At 51.0% G+C, this 6034-nt stretch overlaps 1 long non-coding RNA gene across 1 annotated transcript; it reads right to left on the bottom strand.

Moving 5' to 3' along the window:
• Positions 1-3502: 3502 nt before the first annotated feature.
• LOC107182622 lies at positions 3503-4735 on the bottom strand. Its single transcript, XR_001513352.1, has 2 exons — positions 3895-4735; positions 3503-3738 (listed from the first exon to the last, which is right to left on the bottom strand). It is a non-coding gene; the product is annotated as an uncharacterized LOC107182622 (long non-coding RNA).
• Positions 4736-6034: the final 1299 nt, after the last annotated feature.

Here is a 6034-nt window from a genome sequence, read left to right as displayed (position 1 = left end):
ACCCCCCCCCCTACCCCCCCCCACCTCCGTTCATCCTGGGAGACCAGAGCCAGGAAGCAGGGGTTTTCATTTGTTCCCAGTGACTGGTGAGTATGAACACCTCCCAAGGCTGGGAGGGGTCTTCCTGCCCCCTGCCCTCCTCCCTCCTGCCCTCCTCTCCTGCCCCCTGCCCTCCTGCCCTCCTGCTCTCCTGCTCTCCTGCCCCCTGCCCTCCTCCCTCTGCCCTCCGGCCCTCCTGCTCTCCTGCCCTGGGAGGAGCAGTAGAGGAAGAGTTAGTGAGTTCACTGTGCTTCCACCGATGGGAAATGGTTCACACTGAAGAATATCTAACCCCAAATACATGGAGAAGAACAAGGAAATAAAGACAAACGAGGACGCGGGAACGGAGGGTGGGGCGAGCGCGTGGGAGGAAGATGAGCTAAGCCCGTAACCAAGGCCGTGTGCAGAGGCCAGCCCGAGGGTCCCTGAGGGAGCCAGGCCTCCGCGGTGCCACGTTCTGGAAGAACACAATGAACTGCCTTGACATCTGAGGCGTGGCATATAAATGCAGCAGGGGCTTCACTGCGGGTGCAGAAGACACACACTGCGTTTTGTAAGGCGCGTGCGTTCTTGTGCGACTTCGGAACGAAAGGCCTCACACCGGAGCAAGGGTCCAGGAAGGCATTTCTCTGAGGAGGGGGTGGGGGTGGGGGTGGGAGAGGCAGAAGCACTCACTGCTGTACTGGGAGGGACTGGGGTTGGGGAGGTTTGGGGGCAGAGGGAACCACAGTGCAGAGGAAGGGATGGCTGGGATGTGACTCCCACTCTTTCTTTAAAAAGCACTGGTTTCTTTTCTCAAATTTCAAAAGTCACACCAGGCATTTGCAGAAAATTTAGAAAAGAAAGAAAAGCACTAAGACCAGTATGAAGGAAAGAAAGGTCTTCCCTTGACTTTTGGTCCAGAGCAGCGATTTTCAGCCAGGGAGCTGCAAGGATGTTTAAGGCGGCGGCACCTGCCTCTGTAGTCAGGGCCATGGACCGCCTTTCCCTTTGGTGGTCAGTTAAAACAATGACAACAGCCCATACAACAGTAGCTGTCAGTGTGAATGAATCAAAGTATACCTTTTTTTTTATCGGATCAGCAAAAAATGTATTTCTTGGTGTGTCGCAGAATTTAGTAATCAGTTTGTGTGCCATGAGATGAAGAAGGATGAAAATCGCTGACCTGGAGACTTCCCTCTCATCGCTCTGAGATAAACACGCCGTGTGAGCACACACTTGGAATTTTCAACCTGAGACCGTATGATCTGCCCCCCACGTAACCTTCCCCTTCATGTTATTAAATGTTTGTTTACGATACAAATTTTGCTGACTGCATCGTGTTCCTGCATCTGGATAAACCACAATTTATTGGAGCAACTTCCCAGGACATGTCAGTAATTATTCACTCCATAGGCCCTAAGGCAGCGGTTCTCAACCTGTGGGTCGCGACCCCTTTGGTGGTCAAACAGCCCTTTCACAGGGGTCGCCTAAGACCATCCTGCATATCAGATATTTACATTACGATTCATAACAGTAGCAACATTACAGTTATGAAGTAGCAACGAAAATACTTTTATGGTTGGGTCACAACATGAGGAACTGTATTTAAAGGGCCAGAAGGTTGAGAACCACTGCCCTAAGGCGTGGAATGCGCCCTCAAAGGGTGTTTCCTGTTTTAAAATCTTTTCTTATCTATCAGAATCTCTAAGAAAGATTTTATAATCCATCTGCTCACTGCCAAGGGCAGGACGGCCTGGCACACCTTCCTCAATCCTGGGGCTCATCTTTATACTTTTTCCAATTTAATAAAACATAATATCGCCCTGTTTTATTTTCAATTTCTTGGCTGTTGTTGAAGTTCAACACTTTTTATATATTCATTGGCCAAATGAATGTCTTATTTTGTAAGTCCATATTTTCCCTTATTTTCTGCAGTACAATTGCCTGTTTTCTTTTGAATTTTGAAGGACTCTGTCTAGTTACAGTACTGGTCCCCTGTAAAACATCATAAATACTTCCTGGTTCATGTAAAATTCTGATTATCAGGCTCTTTTTCGGTATTTAGAAGTTTACAATTTTAATGTGGTGGGAATTCTCTTTCTTTGACTTGGCTTGCTGCACGTTGGCAGGCCAGCTCTAGAATCCAGCGGCGGGGCAGTGACAGTAATAAATGTCACAGCAGTTCCGGCCATGGTTTTGTGTCACCCTCACCTCCCTCTGGGGGCAGCACCCACAACACACTCACTGCGTGGCCCCATTCCCAGCCCTCAGCAGAGCAGGACAGGAGAGAGCCCCGAGCCAGAGCCCCACTTTCCAGGAATCACCCCTGGTGGCGGCAGCCGCCCTGGGGGATCTCTGCGCCTGGAACCAGCCTGGACGGTCTGGCTCTGGGGAGCAAACTGCTGGCCGTGATCGCTCCTGGACCACCCCCACCAGATGCAGAGATGCAGAACGCTGGGGCCACTCCCTCCTGGCCCCGACCCCGAAGTGTGAGAACTCAGTCCCCAGAGAGGCTTCCAGAGGCGCCAGGGACAGGCCCCCTAGGGCACCGGGGAGCAGAAGCCACGTGTTACCCGAGTCGCCTGGGGAGCTTGCTTTTTAATGAGCACATTAGGAAATAGATTTCGAAAGGAAATGCTTTTACTCAGACACAACTAGACGAAATGAGAATCATCTGATAAGCATTGAATCATGTGGATAAACTGGATAACATCTGTGGAAAGTGGAGAAAAGTTGAAGGCTTATGATACCTCCTACGGTTACCAGAGAGGCCCCTGGGCTGAGTCATAGGATTTTTTTTGGTGGTAAAATACCCAAATATATAATTTATCATTTCAACCGTTTTAAAGTGCACAAGTCAGTGGAATTAAGTCTCACTGTTGTGCAAACACCATCCCTACCTAGTTCCAGAGCCTTCTTACGGCCCCAAGCAGAAATCCCTTAAGCAGTCATGTCCCCCTCCCCGTCCCACGCCCTGCCCCCAGCCCCAGTCCCTGGCGACCACCAGTTCACTTTTGCCTGTTCTGGGCTTTTCATTTCAATGCAATCATACACTATTTGGTTTCTGTGTCTGACTTCCTCCACTTAGCGCAATGACTTCAAGGTTCCTCCTTGAATGAGCGTAGACCTTCTTCTGGTGGAGTAACAGTCCATCGCTTGGAGCGGCCCTTCCTTCCGTGCTGAGGATTTTCCTGACTGGAGGGCTATCAGGAACTCACGCCTCATCTTACAGATCAGTCGCTAAACCCGGAGGCTTTGCTTTGCCTAAGGCCGCACAGAATTAAAGGACTGAGAGGCAGAAAGTGCTGTCCACGCCATGGCCAACGTCAGTGGAGTCTTGCTTCGGAGAACGGGTGCCCGGGACACAAGACAACGGGTTCTGCCCGGCAGACTGACGGGGGACTCTGGCCTGCTCCTACCAAGGCTTCTGTCTAATTAACATTTCCCAAAATAGACAAATGCTCCATCACACAGATGCTCATTACTAAGGGAGAGAATGACACATGGTTTATTCTGGAAACAATGACTTCAATAAGTTGCAAAATCCCTTGTGGGGAGCCACATCCACCGCACATCCTCACACGTGCGAGCGCTCTGCCTCCGTGGACGACTGTTTCGCAGTGTGGAGGGTGGAGCAGCAGCGAGCACAGAGGGCGCCCGGGAGCCCGCACTGCCGCCAGCATCCAACTGTGCTCCTCACTTTCCCTCTCCTTCTTTCTGGTTAGAAAAAGCGAAATTGTGTAATTAGCATTAAACTGTAGTTGCGGTAACTTTCAAACAACGTACACCACAAGCTGATGGACCGAGAGCTTGGTTCGCAGGCTCCCCACAGGGACACGCTTCCCAGGAGCGAGCAGAGAGCAGGTCTGTCACCTGCGGAAGTAGCATGTTATCACCGTCCAAGCAGGAGGATGCTTTCCAGGATGGACCACGTGGTCCCTGGCTGTCCGCAGAGCCAGGCTCATCTGTTTCCCCTGCAGACCCCACGGTGGGCGGGCTGATCTTCTCCTGGAGGCCGGCTGTCTTCGGGGGAGCCAAAGCTTTGAAAGAGGAATTTGACGTAGGGTGAGGTCTACAGCTACGAAATCCAGGAGGAGGAAATAAATGCTGAGTTATCACTTCCTTTCATTAACCTTGGCAAATGCTGAGGCGCGCTGGGCTCACGCTCAGACATTCGGCGGCGTGACCTGAGGGCGGATCCGCGAGCAGCTCCAAGGCCGGCCACGCGGAGGTCCAAGAAGTATGAGGGCGGTGGAGCACGCTGAGTCTTCCCTCCCACTCCCCTCCACGGCTATCGGCGGTCCCTCCAGGTCACTCAGGTGCACTGAGCAGCCCATAGCCCAGCACCCTTCTCCTACAGTCCCCACCACCCTGACCACCTGCTCTCAGGTTCTGCCTCCTCTGGCACCTGAGGCACCTGGGGACTGCGACAGGCCGGCAGGGGCACCTCTGGGCCTTCTCGTATGCCCCTTGCAGGGCAACTTTGATGCCTGGGAAGAAATGAGAGGCGAGGGCACTGTGGGTCCTTGTGAAGTCACCATGGCCCAGGTGACCTCCCGGCAGAAATGAGGTGGCCTGCTGGAATTTTCACAGAGTGTCATTTTTCTGGGAAGGCAGGCAGGGCGCTTGTCGGATAAGCCTCTGTCCTCGGGGTGTCTGCGGGGCCCGAGGGAGAGGCCGTCTCTGTAACAAGCAGCAGCGGGAGGGACAAGCTACCCACTCCTTGTGAAGTTCTCCACACGCCCCTTTTCCCATCCACATCCTCGTTTTCTCTTGTACTTTGTCCTTCCTGAGAAGCTTGCCTTTTTCATGTTATAAATTGTAAATGATGGGTTAATAGAGTCACTGGAGACACACAAGGTGATTAAATTGATTGACAATGAAATTCTATGAAATTGTTCATTTGTGGAATGCAATAAAACAAAGACGGATATAGCATAATAGCCATAGTTGAAACGAGCAGGTAAATGCATCATAGTCCATGGCTTTTGATTATTGTTTAATTAAAATAAAATCTCTACCTTCAAAAGAGTCTAAGAGAGAGTTTTGGAATTGGCAATAATTTAACACCCAGCAAAACAGCTTTAAGCTAATTTTGTCCTTAAAAGATCTCACCAGGTGACTCTTTGTTACACAATTACACCAGAGGGACCTGGACACACCCAGAGCCCCCACACAAGCCACGAGGGGGTGGGTGATCACAGCAGGTCATTTTGCACAAGAGAAATCATCACAAACAACACACCGGGTTACCTAGGGCAGATACCCTTGGGGCACTTCTGTTCTAGTATCAGTGGAACGATTTTCTTAGAAAATAGTAACTAAGGATTCACCAAGCACACGTGTGGGGATGCACCTATTCCTGAGCTGCCCAGAAACCCCAGAAACTCTGGGCTCGGAGAATCCTGATGGCGTGTTGCTCCCTGTGTGATGGTGCTGAGATCGGACGCTGGGCTTTGTGCTCATTCTTTCTTACTTACTATAATGGACTTTGGTTAACAGTAAAAACAACAACAACAATAATAAAAGATGAGAGCTCAGCGGGTGCAGGGAGGGGTGGCTGGAGAAGATTTGCTCTCCAGACAGACACAGTGCACAAAGGGTCAGATCCTTCTCTCTGACGGTCCCTCCTCCTCACAGGTATCATGAAACGGGGGAGGCGGGTGCTGGGTGCATTCTGAAACCTCATCAGGAGCCAATGTGGATGCAGCTCGCAATTTGGAATGATGTCAGTTCAGGGACATGACTCCAGTGAAGACGTTGTTCATCGTCCAGCCCAGTCATGTGAACAGACATTCTCCCTCCGCTCCTTCCCAAAGGCGCGACCAGTGCTTCACGTGTGGTACCGAGGCGATCTCATGAAGAACAGGACTTTGAATTCACACGTGTGTTCTGGAAGTGACCCAATGAGGGTATAGATCAGCCGTGGGCAAACTACGGCCCGCAGGCCGGATCCGGCCCGTTTGAAATGAATAAAACTAAAAAAAAAAAAAAAAAAAAAAACAGGACCTCT

Source organism: Myotis davidii, unplaced genomic scaffold (genome assembly GCF_000327345.1).
Source record: "Myotis davidii unplaced genomic scaffold, ASM32734v1 scaffold370, whole genome shotgun sequence".
In the NCBI taxonomy this organism is placed as follows: Eukaryota; Metazoa; Chordata; class Mammalia; order Chiroptera; family Vespertilionidae; genus Myotis; species Myotis davidii.
Note: the sequence above shows the minus strand (reverse complement) of the source record. Positions and strands in the feature narration are given on the sequence as shown.